Source organism: Lycorma delicatula, chromosome 4 (assembly GCF_047948215.1).
Source record: "Lycorma delicatula isolate Av1 chromosome 4, ASM4794821v1, whole genome shotgun sequence".
NCBI lineage: Eukaryota > Metazoa > Arthropoda > Insecta > Hemiptera > Fulgoridae > Lycorma > Lycorma delicatula.
Genome location: NC_134458.1, coordinates 102,290,368 through 102,311,813, shown reverse-complemented (window position 1 = coordinate 102,311,813; position 21,446 = coordinate 102,290,368). Strand labels below are relative to the sequence as shown.

The following is a 21,446-nucleotide window of genomic DNA, read 5'->3' as shown; positions in this document are numbered from 1 at the left end:
ATATATATATACATACAACTTTTTAAACTTAAGTTTTCTACTCAATTTTCTGCAGTAACACTTTGCATGTCAAAGTAACATAAATTTATTTATTAACTATCTCTGCTAATACATAATCTGATTAGCTAGTTTCTAATCTCATTGCAAAAAGAGTAATTCATTTTATCAAACTTCTGCAGTAAAAATCCATTACCGGATAATTAAGAAAACAATTTTCAATTTTCTGTTTAATCTTTAAATGGACTATTCGTTCATTTAATTTAATTTTTCACTTAAGTTATCAGGAAGATACTTACTACGGGATTAAAAGAGACATTTTCTCTAAAAAAAGAAAAATCATTAAAAAAGTGCATTCGCCAGCCATATATATATATATATATATATATATATATATATAAATGTACATCGAATTGAGGATGTCCTATCTGAATTTTATTAAAATATCTGATGTGGACACTACATGACTTCCTTGTACGCCTATTAAACTATATATACACTTTTTTTTTTTCAATGTGAAGAATAAAAACATTAAGGAAGGTACTAAATATAAAGAGGAAGAAAACGTTAAGACCAAGGAAACAATAAAAAGATTAAGGGAGGATGATGAATATAAAGAGAGAAAAAATTTGAAAACTAGCGAACGTTTACTTACACAAATTAAGATCAGAAGAATTATATCAACCAGAGCGATTAAATGATTGGCAACAAAAAACAAATAAACGAAATGATCAACTCCGAGTTAGGGAGAATATTATCCAATAATATCAAAGAAGTAATGAACTAAAAGATAAGAATTTTTTGCAATTTATTAATGATCAGGGACGTATGCCTCAGTGTATATGTTGTTCTTGTGAAGGTCTATTTTTCAGTCAGTCTGTAGTTAACTTTAATGTAGATAACATTAAACAGAAATGTTAGAATAACTAAATAAAATTAAACTAGAAAATCCAAAAATAATAAGATTCTAAATTTTCAGATTTCTAGATTTTCAATTAACATTAAATAATCAGATGTTTCACCAAATCATTACATATACACACACGATTACATATGTAATACATACATGCCTATTAAATTACATATGCTCACTTTTATAAGTACATAAAATTTTATTTCACTAATAACTTCGGATTATATTTCTACAATTTTATTTCTAGAAAAAGTTAACAAAAAAAAGAAGATGAAGTCGGATGCGAAACGATATGCCTTCCCCTTCTAAGACCCAAATATTTCATTAATTAAAATTTCATTTGGCTATAACTCAAAAAACCAATAAAAATAAGTAAGTAATATATCGCTGAAAAGATCTCAATGAGGGCTTATTACTGCAATTAAGAAAACGTCCAAAATCCAAATTTGTTTGGATTTTGGGCTTTTTTGGACACTTTTGGTTTATTCGATTGCAATCAAAAGGGAGGTGTACAACTAGATATTACAATAGTCCTAAATCCAAGATTTTAACATCATACGGCTAATAATTTTTGAGTTATGCGAGATACATACATACATACGTCACGTCGAAACTAGTCAAAATGGATTCAGGGATGGTCAAAATGGATAACTCTGTTGAAATCTGAAAACCGAAACTTTTTGCGATCACAATACTTCCTTTACTTCGTACAAAGAAGTAAAAAGATTACTCTAAATAGTAGAGGTAAAATTACAGTAAATTTTGCCAGATATACAATAAAATTAAATATTTATATTTTGTTTTATAAAATATTCATCAGCGTTTCTTTTATGAAATAATAGATCGATAAATAATATTACTGAGTAAATTTATTCCCATTTTATAATTGTTTAGCATAATTCATTCATTGATTATATAAAAATTATGTAATAAAAAATAAGAAAATAATTTAAAGATAAATAAATGGAAAAAGTAAACAAATGTATTGAATAAAAAAAACTAGTTTAAATTTTAAAGGATTGCAAATGAATATATATATTTTATCAATGATTTGATAAGTCAGTGATTTATGTGGTTTTGTATTATATAGTATGCATGAAACAAAAATTATCGAAAAAAGATAACCGAATTATAAATTAAACAGCAGTTAATCATGGTTTAATTGTCACACTTATCAGATGCGGAATTATTAAGTAGGGTGCAATATTATCGTTTAATTTACAAAGCTCTTTATTCAAAAACCATTCAACAGATTAGAATTAATTAGGAAATAAATAGGTCATCTTGTCAGATTTTTATAAAATTGGTTTTATTAAAAGTTTCATACCTTTTTGTATAAATACAAAATACTGTGTAAAATTCAAAGAAATAATAATAAAGTCAAATATAATTGAAATACAAAGAAAACAGGTAACACTTACAAGAAAAAAATCTGAAGTGGAACGCACATGACTTCCTTGTACGCCTATTAAGTTACAAATACACTTTTTTGTTCTTTAAATTAAAAGTACATAAAATTTTATTTCATTAATAAAATCTGATATTTTTTCATATCTTTTTTTTATTGTTATTATTGAATTATTATTTATTGTAAAAATGTCTTTACAATCAGAGGTTAAAACTATTAATAAATGAATACATTTAAATTAAAAAAAGGATATGAATTCGGATTTGAACCGATGAAATCAAAATTCGAACGATGTGCCTTCCCCTTGTAAGATCCAAATAGTTTATTAATTAAAATGTATAGGGCTATAACTCTGGTACCAATGAGAATAAGTACCACTTATGATATATCGTTGAAAAGCTCAGTAAGGGCTTATTACTGCAAAGAAAAAAAATCCAAATCTTTTTAGATTTTGGGCTTTTTTGAACACTTTTGGTTCAGTTGATTGCAATCAAAAGGGGTGGTACACAACTAGATGTTACAATAATCATAAATGGAAACTTTCAACACCCTACGGCTAATCGTTTTTGAGCTACGCGAGATACATACGTACGTACGTACCATAAATACGTACAGACGTTACTCCGAAACTAGTCAAAATGGATTCAGGGATGATCAAAATGGATATTTCCGTTAAATCTGAAAACCAACATTTTTCGCGATCACAGTATTTCCTTTACTTCGCACAAGGAAGTAAAAAGGTTTACTTATTGCATAGGACTATGAGACAAAATTAAAAAAAAGATTCGTTCAAATAATTAAAAGATTACTACAGAAATTTTTAATTTATTCATTTTTCATATCCAGTTAATGAAACGATTTTTCTACACTGAATTTAAAATTAATTGATGAATTATTGCGCATGAATTCATATATTTCATTTTTTTATCTCTTTAGCTATTTCTATGAATTATTTAAAATTTACTTTTAGCAACATCTTTAATCATTAAGAAAGGTGAATAAATTTAGCATAATAGCGTTGTAAAATAAAATGTAAATAATTTAGTAAGGGTAACTTATATTTATTATGTTAATAAAAAAAAAAGTTATTTTGAATTTTTTTATGTGTGTATAAAATAAAATATAAGGTAAATAATATCACGGTAAATTAAATTATATAAATCAGTTAAAGAGTTACAATTTTATACAGAATATATAGATAATCCATTAACCGGAAACCCGCTTCCGTGAACAGATTCTCTCGTACACAATTTAAAGTTTAAAAACATGCGTGAACAGTCTACGCCCATCAGGAAACGCACAACACAAATAATAACAATATTGATAATAAATTTGTAGTTATATCTTTAACCGAATTTATAAATATGAATTCGATTTGATAGAGGATAATTATAAAAAAGTAATTAAACATTACACTTAACAGTACGCAAGAGAATTATATACTTTTCTGTACAATTATTTTGATCGATAAAGATGAATTTAAGTTAGATCTGGACGAATTAAAAACGTATTAATATTACAAATCTTTCTTAGCTTAGGAAAAATCCAAACAGGCTATTTTTAAAGAACTGATTTAAATTATATATTTTTAGTCGATTGCTAAACTTCTATTAAATTTTTATAGATTCGTCATTTTTATTCTCTTATCTTTTGTTATATGTAATACAAATTTATAACTGTTTTATGTAATTATTTTACTGTTTTTACAATTTAATATCAAAACACATTCAAAAAAGTATACATGTTTTATATAAGTTATTTTATATTAATAAAATATTACAGTATAAAAAAGGACGTAATTAATATTTTGTGAGTTACTCTATTAAAGAACATTATTAGACCCAAAAAAATAAAAATTTCTTTAATTAGATTTGTTAAATGAACTGTACTTTATTAATTAACTATGCTACACAACAGCACAAATAGAAGAATTAACAGGAATAGCCCAAAATGCAGTCCTACAGCTATCCTTTACAAAGACAGAAATCATGACGAACATCAAATCATTCACACAAAAAACAATAGGGACTAAATACGGAAAGATAAATGTCCACAGTCTCTTTTAAGAACCTAGGAAACAGGAATAGATAAAGCGTCAACTGAAAACAGAATATTAAACTGGAGAAGCCTAGATTTATCACCAAAAACGTCTACAATAAGAAGAATTTCTCTGAGATCGCGAAATTAAGACATTTACGACTATAGCAAGACCAGTAAGCTTATACTTGTATTGAACTGAAACATTACTCCTAACCTAACAAAAATTGCTCAAGATTGAAAGAAGCTTACTAAGGAAATCCACGGTCCAAAGGTAACAAAGGACTCTAAAATCTAACAAAAAGATTTACCAAAATCAAGATCTAGAAACAGCGATAAGGAAAAAAGATTAAATTTCCCCGGGGTGTATGATCAGCATGGGTCAAAATAGATTAATCTTTGAAAGCTGTGGAACACGAGAAGAAAATCAAATCCTGATACAGATGGAAGAGGACCTCAAAGGATAGGCTTGAAAGAAAAGGACAGTTACGATAGAGATAAATTCCGAAGAATAATTTACAATATAAAAGTTCTTGCATCAGAAAAAAGAACAGGAATAAAATTAATAGGTGAGCAAAATCGAAGATATGCCGAAAAAAAGAAAAACGCAAGGAAGAAAAGAAATGAAACAAAAAGAAGTGATATTTGCGTGGTCCTAAGTTGGCCTTTTGAAATAAAAAAAATGTTTTTTTTTTTAAATTGGCCCAAAATACAAAACTTCTAGATACATCAGCAATAAAATAAATTTTAAGTATTTTTTGATATTTGTTTTATAATAATAAAAAAAAATAAAATAAACATTCAAAGATTTAAAGAGAAAGTAAAGCTGATTTTAATACGTTTGTTACGACGCTAAGGCACTAATGTTAATAATGAATATAATATTCCGGAAGGTGTCGGCCCAAACTTAACGGTCTGACCAAAATTAAAAAAATGTTCATATGGAAAAATGTCCTATCTCGCTTCATTTTTCTTCTGTCAAATTTTGTGTTTTTTAATAAAAATGTTTATTGTAAGAGAACGGGTTGAGGTATTTAAAAAAAAATTGATGTTTATATACCGAACAAAATCTTTTAAAAAATAAATGGAAAATGAAAGATGCATATTAAAAATTCCAAAATATCGGCCACTTAAAATTTTTAATCATATTAACTCGGCAGATATTAATTGGTTTTAACGAATTATGATTTGTTAGATGAAATGTTAAGTTTTTTTTTTATTTTAAACAAGTTGATACGTCATTTGTTCAAATCGATTAATAAATAGTTAAAAATTGTTATCGTGGATCGTAAAAATTATGCGTGAAAAAAATTGTCAAGACTACATAATATTTGCGATTCATTTTATCCACAATTTTGGAATTTTCAGAGGTAAAGGTTTTAAACTTATTTATTTTATAGAAGATATTGTTTGATATATGTACATCAAATTTCATTAAAATTCTCAATCGGTTCTTACTGGAAAAAAAACAAAATGGCGAACAGAGTAGAAAATGAAATGAGGTTGGCCATTTGTCCAGATGAACTTTTTTATTTTTATATCCTGAATCGGTCCCTTAAGTCTAATCAACATCTCTTGGGACACCCTGTCATCATAGTAAATATTATAGATTAAGCGTTGTGTGTACGTATCATAATTTCATTATGATAATTCGTAACAAATATTCAGTGAATAAACATATTTAATTACACCATTATAGATTTACATACAAATTGATTAAACTACAAAAAAAAAATAGTAATAAAGAAATAAATATTTTATTCTGATCGATATATAACAACAATGCGTTATATAGATGACATTAAGAGAATAGATAGGTATGTTATTTCAAAGTAGAAAAAGTAACTGCCCCAGCATTTATCTGGATGGATCAAGGTAAACCGTTGTAAAACCTTGATAAAAACAACGTTACAGAATATACAATTAATTGAAAATAAAAAATACAAGTAGTCGTAGTCGTTTAAGTCCATATTAATAATTTCAAAAACAACTACATGATATAATAATAAATAAAATGCATGAAAATAATAAATACATAAAAAAAGTATAAAAAAATAACAATTTAGAAATTGTTAATGAAAATTATTTGAGGGTTACATGTTAAATAGCCATGTAGAAAATTAAAAGGATTTTTAATTATTAATATCTAAAAGCATGTAGGCCGAATAATATTAATTGGGTAAAAACAAAATCTTTTATTTTATTTTAAATAAATTAGTTGGAATATCTTTTAAACGGATCGGTAATTTAACGAAAGGATAATAAGATCCTTCTTCTCACGCGCCAAAGTATTAAGTTGAACTACACGAAAATAATTTTATGTCGTTTGATAGAGGTGAATGTTATTTTTAATATAAAAATTGGCTATATTTTTTTATCAAAGTTTCTACATTCAAAACAAAATACAGAGTGATCATAAATTATTCAGCCAATTCTAGGAGTTAAGAAAAAGATAACAAAGCAATCTACTTACATGCATCTTTTACTTCAAACAGTTCTGAACAGGGGATCTAAAACGGTTTTGTTTACAGCACTTATTAACGTCAAGCAAGTTCCACACGAGCAACTTTTGTGGCGCGTAAAATGTCTTGACGATATTCAATTTCACGCCACATATTACGAAAAATACCTCAAGTTATTCCATTAATTATATCTTCGATTCTTCTTTTTAATTCATCGATGTTGACAACAATCATTGCATATACATTGTCTTTGATAAACTCCCAAAAAAGAAATAGAGTGGATTAACATCAGCGGATTGAGGTGGCCAGGGAATCGGCCAACACGGCCAATCCACGTTGAGGAAATTATTCCTAACACGTAAACCCCGCTGTGATGGTTTAAAGTGGAAATAAACGTTTGGCACTGAATACTTCTGTAACATATCTAGATACGAACGGCATGAGGGTTCTCGCAAAAATAATGTCAACCCATTTTTGTATCTAGTAAATTTTTCTGATTTAAAAAACCATATTTTTAATGAATAAAAAAAAGTCGTAGTCCATATTAATATGAATGTAAGCAGTGTATAAGTAACTAGCACCCCCTTCGCAGCTTTGCCCGTGCTATACGGTTACTTCCGTTTCTCGTCGCGGTCAATTTTTTTTAATTTTATGTTTTTTAGTCAAGTAACCGGAGCCAGGCGCATCGCAAATAAAGTAACAGCGGCTGTGTCGGTTGAGCCGCCGCAACTCTTAAAAAATCAAAATTAAATAAAATCCGAAAATGTTTTCAGATATTTATCTGAAGAGTACTTACAGCCTTAGTTTACTGAGTATATAAATTGATATAGTCGAAAATGAGGAAAATTTGCAATCATTGTTCAAATATTTTTACCTTTCTTTACCCGTTTCAAGGTCGAATTTAAAAACGTTAGACATCAGATTTTAGATATATAATTCAAAATTACACACACCAAAAATCAAGTTGATATCTTCATTTGTTTTACGAGAAATTAAAAAAAAAAATAGCTGGGTTTCAAAAAAATCCCATTGCTTCAAAATCCGTTTTAACCCTTTAGACACGGAATTTTAAAAAATCTAGAAATTATTTTCTAGATATTCAAATGAAGATAACATACACTACAAATCAAGTTGATATTTTCATTTGTTACCAAGAAATTAAAAAAATAGTAAAATTTCATTGTTACTCCATTTTAACTCTTTAAACTCGAAATTTCAGAAAATTCTTTCTTACAGTGCACTTACACTCTAAGAAAACAAGTGTACAAATTTTCATCAATTTATTTTCAATAGTTTTTGCTGGGCGTTTGATGAATCAGTTAACAAGTAGCTTTATAGGTACAGATATACACACACACATAAAATTTCGATGAAATCAAGTTAATATATAAACGCTACAAGATAAAATAACAATTCTAAAAGCCTTAAATGAAAAATGCAGCATTTTTATGCAATTTAAGAACATCTTAAATAATATTAAAGTAAAAATAACATTTAAATAACGTTAAAAAATAATGTTTAAAAATTCATCAACAGAATAATAGTATTTATGTATAGAAAAATAGCTGAAGTTAAATAATTTTATCAATTGATTTTTTAAGATACTTTTACTACATAATCAGTTTACAAATCGGTCTACGAGAAAGGTCTTTATCCAGCACATACCCCTTAACTCCACTATTTGATATATTTAAGATATTTTAAACATGAAAAGAATTTTGATGGATACCGTCTTATTTTTTCTTATATAAATTACTTTTTTCCTTTTAATAAACATTACATCTATAAATAAATATACAAACAAGGAAATGTTAAAAACTTTTAATTTACTAAATGCTGATTTAAATAATTCAATTTACCGGCACCAAACAATAGTTAAAATGTTTGTTGTATAATAAAGACAACACTTTTAACATGTGCAATATATTCAACAGTGCATTTTGTATTCATTAAAAATGAGAAGAAAAAGCAAATAAAAGAGTTTAGGTCTGTTAATAGTCTGACTAACGAGCTTTAAGTCATCCAGGTTCATGGCCGGTGGGTTATAAGGTTAACCACGTATCAAATACAAATACACTCGTTCAGAATTATTAGATCGCTCATCCCATTGAATCTTTAAGGAAATACTATCTTTAAATAACTGTTTTTGAATTTAATGCTTATATGCACCTACGACCTTAAGGATGGAAATTAAACCGGTTCAAAATCAGGAAGTTTAATCTTCAGATCCTAGGTTCAAATCCATATGAAGACTAACTTTACACGCTAAAAATTTCCATACTGCATTCGTTTTTAGGAGTCGGCATTAGGACGGGTAACTGGCTGTAAGATTATTACCAAAATCTTTCCTGGTTAACTACCACAAAAATTAAAAAAAAAAACAAAAAAAAACGAGGAATTCCTTTTGACAAACGATAGAAATATTGAAATTTAAATGAAATACCATACTATTTTCAACAAATTTTATTAATTTCCCGTTAGAGAAAAATAGAAAAAAATGTTTTTTTCCCCATGAAAAAGCTGTTTTAAATTTTATTTAATTTTTTTCACAATCTATTTTTAGTTTGTGAATTATACAATACTCTCTTGCTTTGGAGAGTTAAAATGTGTTAACAATTATTTTATATTCCATTAGTTTTTCCTACGAGTTGTTTTTATTTTAATTATTTATCTTTAAAATGGATTTATTTATTTACTAATGGATATTTCAATAGTAAAAATGGAAGATACAAAGCAACTTTGAAAATCTGGAAATCTAAATTAGAAATTTAAAATTACAAATTTTTTTTATGTAGTAAATTTCTTTGGTTAAAATATTTACGATATAAAGAATTTTTCTATAAACGCAAAACTGTAGTCAGACCAAAGTTCTTGTATGGAACTGAAACAACAGATCTTGACTGACAGAGATTTTTCTAAAAATCGAAAGGAAAATTTAGTCCCAAAAAAAAAGAAGAATGGTACATACTAAAACCAAATGAGTAAATTTATAAAACCCAAGAAGAACTGGGGACTGGAGAAAAATAAGATTAAATTCCTCTAACATTTGATCAAAAAAACTAAATAAAGAGATTTTCAAAAACTTTGGAAACTAAAAATCCAAGAACGAGACACATAAAGCAGATGAAAGAGTAACTTAAAAACTAAAGGACAAAAAGGAAAGATTTTTGAATAGAATGAAATTTAAAGAAATAATTTATAATTCAAATGTTCTAGTGAAGAAATAAAAAAGGAAGCTGTATTCCTTTATTTTATTTCAAAATCCATTTTTAGTGTAAATGATAACATTTTGCTCAGAGAGTAGTTTGTGGAGCTTCTAATTGAAATAACAAAAAATATTTTAACAATATTTGTTTAATATGTTGTAAATCTCATAAGTTTACTTCATTCTTTTTTTTGAAAACATCATGAACGAAAAAACTACAATTTCTTTTTATAGTAAAAGTCTTCTGTATATGTTTTAAATAAAAACATAGCCTTATTATTAATGATAATAATACAGTCTTGTTAGAATTCAAACTGCATTTATTAAGCAGTTAAGCTTGATATGTCAACAGAAAAAATTTAGATAACAATTTTAGTTTATAACACAAAAATATCATGAAATCGTCTGGAGAACACACATAAAAAACTTCAGTTTTTTTATAAATCGTTGTCCTTGCATTTTAGGTGGGTTATACACCCACCTAAATAAATACATTACATATTCCAGTTAAAAAATAAATATTATTGGTAAAAAAAATTATTATTTTGTTAATGGACATGAATTATTTTTTTATACTACATCTATTTCATTATTTTTAATGAAATAAAATTATAAAAAATATAATATTATAGATGTATATTAATAATAACAATACTTACAAACGATAGGGTGAGTGTCCTAATCTTTTAATATATCGTAATAATTCCGTTAAACAACATAAAATATTAATAAAAATCCAATATTAATTTTTTCAATAACGAGGTGGAATCGCACAATAATAAAAATAAATAATTAAGACACAACACACTATATATGTAATTCAATCAAGAATAAATAAATACGCGTCACATACAAAATATACAGGTGAACGCCAAACTCCCAATAAGCTAGCCTCTCACAACTATAATAACTGCGCTCGGCAGCTCACAGACACGTTCTGACGGTTTAACCTGAATGGAAGCTTAGCACGACGAACATGAACCGTCTAGACCTCCCACCACATTTACCTTATATTCTGATATACGTACAGTACTTCGTAAACACGCTTCGTCTCCGAGCACACATCACAAATGCACAGCTGCTTTAATTTATAATGCATTCATATCTCTTCGTTTTTCTATCAGTAAATACCATAATATTTTCTAACCACCTTAAATTTTTAAAACTATTTTATTATTGCTCAACAAATCATAAGGTTATTTTATTGTAATTTGTTTTTCTCATTTTTATTATAACGCTAATTAAATAAACGCTTAATCAAATAAAAGTCTTTTTTTTAGATACTACTGTATTCTATACATTTATTTGGCAACAAAATTTGTAATTTATTGCTAACTTAAAAGTCTGTTAAAAAATAAAATACTAAATAAATCTAATAAACCTAAATATTAAACTCAAAATTTTTATGTATCTTTTATCCAAGGAGGTACAAATGTAAGATTCTGATAATTTAGTAGAAATAGATATTACGTTTGACGCCAAAGGTAAGAGAATGCAGGACAATTTTTTGTAGATCAACTTATTGATCTACATCAAAATTTTCTTTATTTTGATGTAGATCTACTTTATTATTTTTGTAGATCAAGTTTATTATAAATTAATTAATTAATAATAATAATACACGCATAATTCCTTATGTGAGTTATAAAAAATGCTGCAAGCTTAACAATTTTTTTTTAATACACTTCAGGTCGTTATTTTATTTGGGGTTAAAATTAAAAAAAAAAAATTAATTAAAACTAACATCAATAAACTGTAAATTTTATTCCTACTACTTTCTTATAAATCACAAGTTTTGTTTAAAACTTTTATATGTTTATTACCCATTTAATAAAGTTATTTTACATCAATCATAAAATAGTATTTTTTAATCCCAATTTTTTGTCTTTTACCCTAGATTTCTCTAAAATTACAAAAAATGAAGTTCTAAGACTCTTTTTTTCAATGTTTCATGTAAAATTTCATATAAAACCACTAAATTTATCTTTCATTTGGTTCCCAAGCTTAATTTTACTGAAGGCGCAGAAATGAGACGAAATAATCTGCCAACCGACACTTGCTAACGAAACGTTTCCGAATCTGTTAATGTGAACTTTGTTCTTTATTTTCGCTAGTAGAATATGTACTGAAAATTTGTTACATTTTTCCTGAATTTACCTTATATAATTATATATTATATCTGATTAATATTCCTATATTTGTATGACAAGTAGCAAAGTATAGATACGAAAGTTCAGAATATTAAAGTTGATTGTTGGGACATAGCGTGAGAACAAAGGGATTAATTAAAACAATCCAATAAGGATAAATAGAAAGTGCAAAAAAAGGAAAGGACAGAAAAAATTAAAACAATTTAAAAGAAAATAAGAGCTACCATGACAAAGTTTAGCTGGAGGTAGAAGAAAATAAACGCGGATATGGTGCAAGGGATCTGCCTCAAGATTATCGTATGATTATATATATATATATATATATATATATATATATATATATATATATATATATATATATATATACACGTATATCTGTACCTACAAAGCAACTTTTCGTAACTGACTGATTCATCAACGCCTAGCAAAAACTACTGAAGATAAATTGATGAAAATTTGTATACGTGTTTTATGGTGTAAGTGCACTCTAAGAAAGGATTTTTTTTTAATTCCGGGTTTAAAGGGTTAAAATGAAGTTAAAAAGATCTGGAGTTATAAAGAAATAATTTAATATTTAATATTTTAATTTCTCGATAACAAATGTAGAAATCAATTTGATTTTTGCTGTGTGTAATTCTCACGTAAATATAAAAAAATTAATTTTTAGATTTTTTGTAATTTTACCTTGAAAGGGATGAAGAAAGGAAAAAAATTGAACAATGATTGCAAATTTCCCCCATTTCCAACTACACTAAACGAGATATTCACTAGATTGGGACTTGCAAATACTCTTCAGATAAATATTTAAAAACAGTTTTAGGGATTTTTAATTTTGATTTTTTAAGGGGTGCGACGGTATGGTAAGGTATGGTAACTCAAACAAAACAGATATTGCCACAATTGTATAAGCGACGCAACTGGCTGCCTCTGCCCCCGCTTACTTGACTAAAAAATATAAAATTAAAAAAAAGAAGAGAAACTAAGTACGGTCACCTCATACTTTGTCAGGTAACTCTAAGAACCGTGTAAAAAAAATATTTAACCGTACTACGCACGAATAACCAGTTATAATTAATATTTTTAAGACGAAGCCGACTGTTTTGAAATCAACGTTCTTAGGTCGTCAAAGATCTAATGGTCCTGTGCTGACCGTACTGTTGCTCTGAAGAAATTACAATTCACTGATATATTTTATAAACTGGAGGCTTTAATTTTTATTTATCATTATTATTCTCACAAGCATGAGTTAAGTGAATACAGAGGAATCCAGGGGCTTCCGTCCTCTGGACGGGAAGGTGACCAAAATGGAACCTAATAGCCTTCCAGGCGATTTTTTGTTTAAGAATAGATCCTGTTTCTTTCAACCAGCGTTGCATATGGTGACTGTTTTTAGTTCATAGTTAAATGCACTTTGAAATAAAATTATTGACATCAGTTCGGCATCCCTCTAAAAACACTGTACTTTTTCTTGAATAAAGAATATAATAAACGTAGAAACACATTTCAGCAGTAACATAATGACTGATACGGTGGTTAAACTGTTACGCACACTTTACGGCTTGAGGCTTTCAGTGTTACCAACATAATTTCTTAAAGTATCCCTAATGCCATGAGTTTTTTTTTCTTCTTGTTTAGTTTCCGGGTACCATCAGGTATTACTTTAGAGGATAAATGAGGATGATATGCATGATTGTAAGTGAAGTGTAGTCTTGTACAGTCACAGGTCGACCATTTCTGAGATGTGTGGTTAATTGAAACCCAACCACCAAAGAACACTGGTATTCACTATCTAGTATTCAAATCCTTATAAACGTTACTGCCTTTACTAGGACTTCGCTGGAAATCGTTCCAGCGTTCAAGTTGATTTTGAAGTCGATTCAAAATCAGCTTATTTGAGAAGACGCGTTCACCACTATGATTTGAGCTACTGTAACACCACTATTATTATTTTATATTGACACTGAATTATAGACCAAATGTATTCAGAGAATGTTCGAATGTTTGATAATTTTGTTATGCATGCAGTTAGGGTATACTAAGTACATGTGTTTTCTTCGCGAATGGGATAGCCGAGCTCTGGATAAATATTATGTTACCAAAGAGGTGATCTATTATTTACTATATTGATCTGTTGAAATGCGGTTGTGGAAAAGTATGAAAAAAGTTAACGTCAGGTTTACATCCAAGAAAATATTTTATAAATTAGTTAATACATTAAGTAAAAATGATTAGTTAAACGTGAATGTTGGAGTTAATATTTGACATTATGATTTTGATATGAAACTCTTTGTATTTTTTAGTATTAAAAATTTATTTTTATTTACAAAAAGTGATACCTAAATACAAAAAATTTTAAAGAGAATTGTTTAAATATACTGAAAAAATAAATTATAACTTTTATGAAGGTAATGAAAAAAATTGCTTCTCAATTTGGATCCAGAATACAATGTTGCCAAAGCTACTATAATTTTAATAGCTTTTTAAGTGATAAAAAAAATATATATAAAAAAAATTTGATAATAAAATTTAAAAGAATTAAAACCAGATAAGAAATTAAAGAATATATTTTTTTAGAGGTGGAGAATAAATTTTAAGAATTTTTTAAAAATATTCATAAATAGGTTAACCTTAACTAATTTGGTTAAATAAAGTTTTCTCTAAATCTAACAACCCTCAATAAAGAATAAAACAAAAACGTATAAATTTTCAAAAAAACTTTCTGTGTTTAAAAGGTTTCGGGGTTTATAATGTAGATATTTTATGTTAAATCTACATATGTTAAAATTATATGTCTAAAGTATGAAAAACTTTATAAAATATTAAAACCGGATTGAGATAGATGAAAAATCAAAAATACATATTTTAATTTTAAGAGGTAGGGGTTGATTTTTTTTAAAATTATTTATATATGCAGCGTAGCTAACAAATTTGCTAAAGTTTTTCAAAAGTATCTCTGAAGAAAAACAAAATCGGTTTTTTCGCAATGTACCCCCACCTCTGAACAACGAATTTTGAAAAATGATTATGATCAATTCCCCATCTGTAAAAATATTTATGTGAAATATGAAGAAAATCAGTTCGGTCAATCCTGAGATATAAGACCAATAGCAGTGTGACGAACATACCTACATATATACCCACATATATGTACAAAGTGTTTCACATCAGTTCCCCCGGGACTTTCATAACTTATTTTACTCGTGAAAATATTGGAAAAAATTCATATAATGTGTTCTAAAATGCTTCGTTTGCGAGTTACAGCTAGTAAAAGATTTCGATCGAATTTCAGCTGCAACTGTGAAATGAGATCGTACAGAAATATATAGTACGTTAATTAAGGGAGAGAATAGTGATTTATTACGGGTTTTGACCTGAAAAATCGAATAAAATAGGTCCCAAAACCGTATTTTCAGTAGTTTTTGAGAAATCTAGGGTGAAAACCAATAAATTAGGGTAAAAACCCCTGTTTTTTTATGTTGACGTACAATAACTATTTAAGTTGGTAATAAACACGTAAAAATTATTAAAAAAACTTGTAGAGAATTAAATTCTGAACAAAATGGTGTTTGAATGGTAAATTGAATAAACAAAAAAAAATTAGAAAAATTCGAATTTTATTTAGAAACAGTACACTAGACCAAAATGCATTAAACGTACCAGTACATAATAAATTATCAACAAAAAGCCCGCCATTTTCAATACCCAATACCCCATTTTTGATATGATCACCATACCTTTCCCTTTAATATAAATATTCTAACTACATTCTCCGGAAAAGTAATATAAAGAGAGAGAATCAATACATTAAACCTTTAATACATTTAACCTTTATTCTTTATCTACGTGAAAATAAAAATGACAAAGAAAAAAAAGACTACAAACATATCGATTAATATATACGAGAGGTATTCAAGTTGGAAAAACATTTTTATGAAACGATAGGAAAAAAATACTGAATTAAATATTAAGATAATAAAACATATTATTTTTCTTTTTTTAGAATTTTGTTATATAGTTTATACTATAGATGATGAATTAATTTAGGAAAAGCTATTTGTTCTAACCAGAAACACTTAAAAAAATTATTGACAAAACGTTGTTATAGAAACAAGAAAAGTTCGATTATACTTCGAATGTATATCAGATATAACCACGCTCCTTTAAATATGATTTTCATAAACGTACCTAATAAAAAACTAATTGTAATTCTGTTTACGTTTACTGTTAAACTATTTATTTCAGGAGCTGAAATCACTAACTATATCAATTTATTTTATATCTTTTTACTATCCAGTACGGCTATTAAATGACAATAAAAATGACATATTTTTAAACACTTAACGTAATAAATTCCAGCACAGCGAATATTTCAAAATATTTTTAGTAAAAATGATTAACTCTGAGTTGAGTTAAATAATATAAAAAATTTGAATGCCAACGTCATAAATTATTTATAATAGAATCTAAAAATATCAATAAGTCTAGAACTAGATATAATATAACACTTATTACTTACTACTATCCGATTAAATATCATGTAATAAAAATGTTTTTTATTACAATTTTTATTGTTTGTTAATACAAGGTGGATTTGATGTAGAAAGGATCCAAGGTTGCCAAATACTTTCAAAGTATAAAAGTAAGTAGATTCCTTGCTGAAGATAACCAATCTGGCAACGTTGATCCCGTTCCCCACTACATCAACAATTTTTTTTTAATATATATATATATAAAATAAGTAAAAAAAAAACTCTTGCACAGAATGTGCAAGAAGACCGACTTTTCGTAATTTTATTTTGTTTCTTTTTGAAAAAAATATCAGCTCATTCGAATATAAAATTTGACAAACTTAAGAACGACACTACCAATCTTCATCAAATTTTCACATGCACAAATACACTCCTACAGCATATCTAAATTTCAATAAAATTGTTCTAATAGTTTTAGAGATTTTCGAGCCCACAGAATTTTACACAAGTCTCTCTCTCTCTCTCTCTATATATATATATATATATATATATATGGAAACCCCATTTTAAGTTGATGGTATTTTTGTACTACTCATATTTCAAAACGTAAAGAAAATTCATTTTCACCCCCCAATCACAACTTGCGACCAAAAGTAATATCGTAATATCGTCTACTCATCAAAAGACATATTTCAAGAGTGAAAATAAATAAGGAACTTCATAGAAATACCGAACCGGAAACGCTTCGTTTTCGAGTAGAAATATTTCGCCCTAATTTCTGATGTGATAAAATGAAGTCATAATAAAACTTTTGGATATTAAATTACTGGGTATGTTTGATGGCTTCATATGGTTTTTGATCTGAAAAAAAATTAATAAAACATGTCCTAGAATATTTTTTCGAAAATTATTGTAATATTAAAAAAATTGGTGGTGTAACAAAATTTTTAGATTTGCCGTACAATAACTTTGTTATATTGCCAGTAAACAAATAAAATCTTACAAAAAAAACTTGTAGAAATTCAATTCTGAGAAAGTCTAAGAAACTAAAAGTCGACTGAAAATGAAAAAGAGTATGAAATTTGGCTTTTATTAAAAACAAAGTGGACCGAAAAATACTGTATTGTAATTTTAAATCACAACAAGAATCATTTTAATATTAGAAAATATCTAATTCTATGAAATAATTATTTCTTGTTTCATATCGTTACTATTTGTAATCGTCAAGATATAATTTCTTCGTAATATAGTAAAATATAGAAGTAAATAAAAGGTAGTAATCTGAAATTTGATAGATCCATTAAGAACATTGTAACGAATAATGTTCCAAAATTGCACAGCTCTATAAACTGTTATTTTTTAACATTTATATAAAAGTTTCTCAAACAGATTGCATGATTTTTTTTAAAGCTAAAATTGAACAAGCTAAATTTTCATATATATTTCATAAAAAACTGTCTATTTTTGAGATATACATCCTGAAATTTAATATTTAATCGGACTGTAGTTTCTTGAAAGAAACAAGTTTATTGTAATTTGCGAAAAAAAGCATTACATTCTAAAATTCTCTTTAACGTGTTGTTACAAATTAATTACTTAATAATCATTTTGTATCTAATTTAAATAAATATAATTAACAACTAAAAAAAAAGATGGTGACGTCTTCGATATATTTTTCTAGTATTTTAATGGAATTAAAATTTTACTATTGTCTAAATAATGAATGGTATTTGTACCTTTATATTTGTTTTAAAACCAGTCTAATTTGTTTTATAATTACAAAAAATTATAATTCCATTCGCCTTAATTTTAAAAGTGTTTGAAGAAATCGGAACTGTAATTCTATCTTGTATTTTATTTTTTTTTAAATCTGTAGGAACCGATTTGTAAACAAGTTAGGCTTTATAATTTATCAGCAGATTAAAAGAAACATGTCTTTACACAGATTTATTATACTAAAAACGTTTCTATTTATTTTTTTTTTGAAAATTAACATTTTAAAAAGAAAATTGCTTAACGTATGTTCATTTAGTAATATACTCGTACATATTATCAATATGTATGGTGTGCGTTAAAATCTTCTATGCCACTACAGTCCAGTGTAAGCCGTGACCTCCATCACCAATCCTTTGAAACATTCTCTGTCCAACACCATCACAATTTAACTTCCCACATCCATCCCTCCAAGATCATATTCCTCATATTTTTCGCCGTCTATAATTCATATCCACATTTCGATTCCGGTTCGTTTCTGAAAACATCAGTCTATTCCGAAGCTTGTTTATTGGTTTCGTAAAGAGTAACGTTTTACTTGGTCGGGTTGTTGAGCCGACCCACCGGGTTGATCTAGTGGTGAACGCATCTTCGAAAATCAGCTGATTTCGAAGTCGAGAGTTCCAGCGTTCAATTTCTAGTAAAGGCAGTTACTTTTATACGGATTTGAATACTAGACCGTGAATACCAGTGTTCTTTGGTGATCGGGTTTCAATTAACCACACATCTTAGAAATGATCGACCTGATAGTGTACAAAACTACACTTCACTTACATTCATACATATCATCCTTATTCATCCTCTGAAGTAATAACTGACGGTAATTCCCGGAGGCTAAACAGGAAAAAGGAAGGAAAAGAAGGGTTGAAACGACGCAAAACCTCAACCTGGGGGGCCAGGTTATCTGTTAGATTGGTTTTCTTCCTCTATTCTTTAGAGAGCCTAAGTACAAGGCAGCAACTCTGATTTTAGTCTGCCCCACTATATAAGAATAAATAATCAATGCCCAGGCAAGTATTACACTTTTGTTTTCAAATTGTTTTTTGGGGATTATGGAATGCTTCAAAATTTTATTTTAAAGCGATAGTTTTTTAGATTAACCCTAGATTCCAAAGAGAGGAAAGTGGAAGAATCAGGAATTAAAATCGATAGACAAAATTAAAGATGAGGGAGTTTGAAGAAAAAAATAAAGGAACAGAATTTAATGAAGATGTTAAGGAACAGGAAAACATCTTAATTGGAGTATATTCAATGTAGAGATTTCTTCAGTGAATGATATTAGAGGGAAAAGTAAATGGAATAACAGAACGAAAGAAGAAGACATGGGAGGTTTACGAATACATTATGAAAAGAAATTATAAGGAAAGAATGCAGATGATCAGAACCAAGAAAAGTGAGGAATGTTCATTTGAAATGTTTCGATTGACAAATTCACCAAAGGAATAAGAGTGAGGAGAGCAAAAACAGCATAGCAAAATTATTACTCAACTATAGATAATACTTTTGTTCAATGATCCGTTGGGTGAATTATTTTATCTCTCTATATAGGCAGAAGATTACTTTGTAAAGTAGAATATGGTGCGTAGCATACCGCATATTATAGGTTAATCTATGTCTGTTAATTCTAAATGTTCTGTTGACGCATTTTTCACAAATAATAATCGTTCTTTAACTCATGACTAATAAAATGCAAGTGAGGGTCATTTTTTTAAGTTTTCAGAAAAACCTTAGCAAATGTTTCAAGACTGAAAAACCAAAAATCTAAAGATAAACTAATATATATATATAAAACAGTTTTTAAGGCATATATCGCAGTATTGATGCCGGCACCCTCATTTTGTTATATGTACAAATTTTATGGTATGCTAGTATGCGTGTGCGCGCGTGTGTGTGTGTGTGTGTGTGTGTGTGTGTGTATGTGCATGTGTGCTCTTATATCAAGTGATGGTGTATTTACGTGTACATTGAATTATACAAGTATTTCATCAGGGAGTTTTATCACGCGATATTTAAGACTGACAGTTAAATACGTGATCTGTTTATTATAATAAATATATTTTCTTATGTAACTATGATTAATATACAAGTTCTCGTTCATTGTTTAATTTTAGAAGACTGTACGTGTTTGATAGTATTATATTTAGATCCGCAGTTACATACACTTTTTATAACGATAACTTGTGTTATAATATTAATTAGTATAAATTAATTGAAATAACCTTGTACAAATAAATTACGGATAATTATGAATGTGAGAAATTTTATTTGGTATAATATCTTATTTTTATCTTTCAAGCTAATCTGATAAAATTTGATGATGCTACTGATTGCACTAGAAAGCTTAGGTAGTACTGGTGAAGTGCAAACCGAATACTTGTTTCTACGATAAATTCCTAATCTAGTAATAAGCATACGGTTTTGAATAGAAATAAAAAAAAATAACTGAAAATAATAATAGTCTTTATTCCGCAAAATAGATTACAAGAGAAGATAGAATTATTTACAGTTATAAATTCTTAATACATAAGCTTAGTAGACATACAACCAAACAATATAAAATAGAAGTAAAATAATAAAAGTAAACAATTATTACATAACCTTGTAGAACTAGGTACCCCCTAAAGTAATAACTGAATTGGATTTGGATGTTACCATCCATTATTTTTCAGTGAGTAAAGTAATAAACTAATAATTTATTGAATAACAGTCAAGTGTGGATTTACAAGTGGATTTCGAAATTAATCACACAATAAAAGTCTTGCAGTACTAAAATTTCAACTATGATAAGATTATATATACATACAGATAAATAACTCAGAACCATAAATACAACACACAGTGATAAAATTGAAAATAAAATTAATCCTAGACAAAACTGAAAGTCAATTGTACACGGAAACAGAAGCGAACAGTAAATATTTTAAAGCATTGGCTATGTTATTCCGTCAAAAGAAAATTGTTAAATAAAATCATAGGTAATTATAATACAGATATAGGGAGAAAAACAATTATTGAAATATAAAACGGTGTAA

General features: G+C 27.4%; 1 protein-coding gene across 2 annotated transcripts in view; it reads right to left on the bottom strand.

The window, feature by feature from the left end:
- The window catches only part of LOC142323713 (uncharacterized), a 359,124-nt gene extending 348,148 nt beyond the window's left edge, over positions 1-10,976 (bottom strand). For both annotated transcript variants that reach the window (XM_075363845.1, XM_075363844.1), the window contains exon 1: positions 10,682-10,976. The gene's annotated coding sequence lies outside the window, so the exon portion shown is untranslated. The remainder of the gene's footprint in view (positions 1-10,681) is intronic.
- Between the last annotated feature and the right edge of the window lie 10,470 nt (positions 10,977-21,446).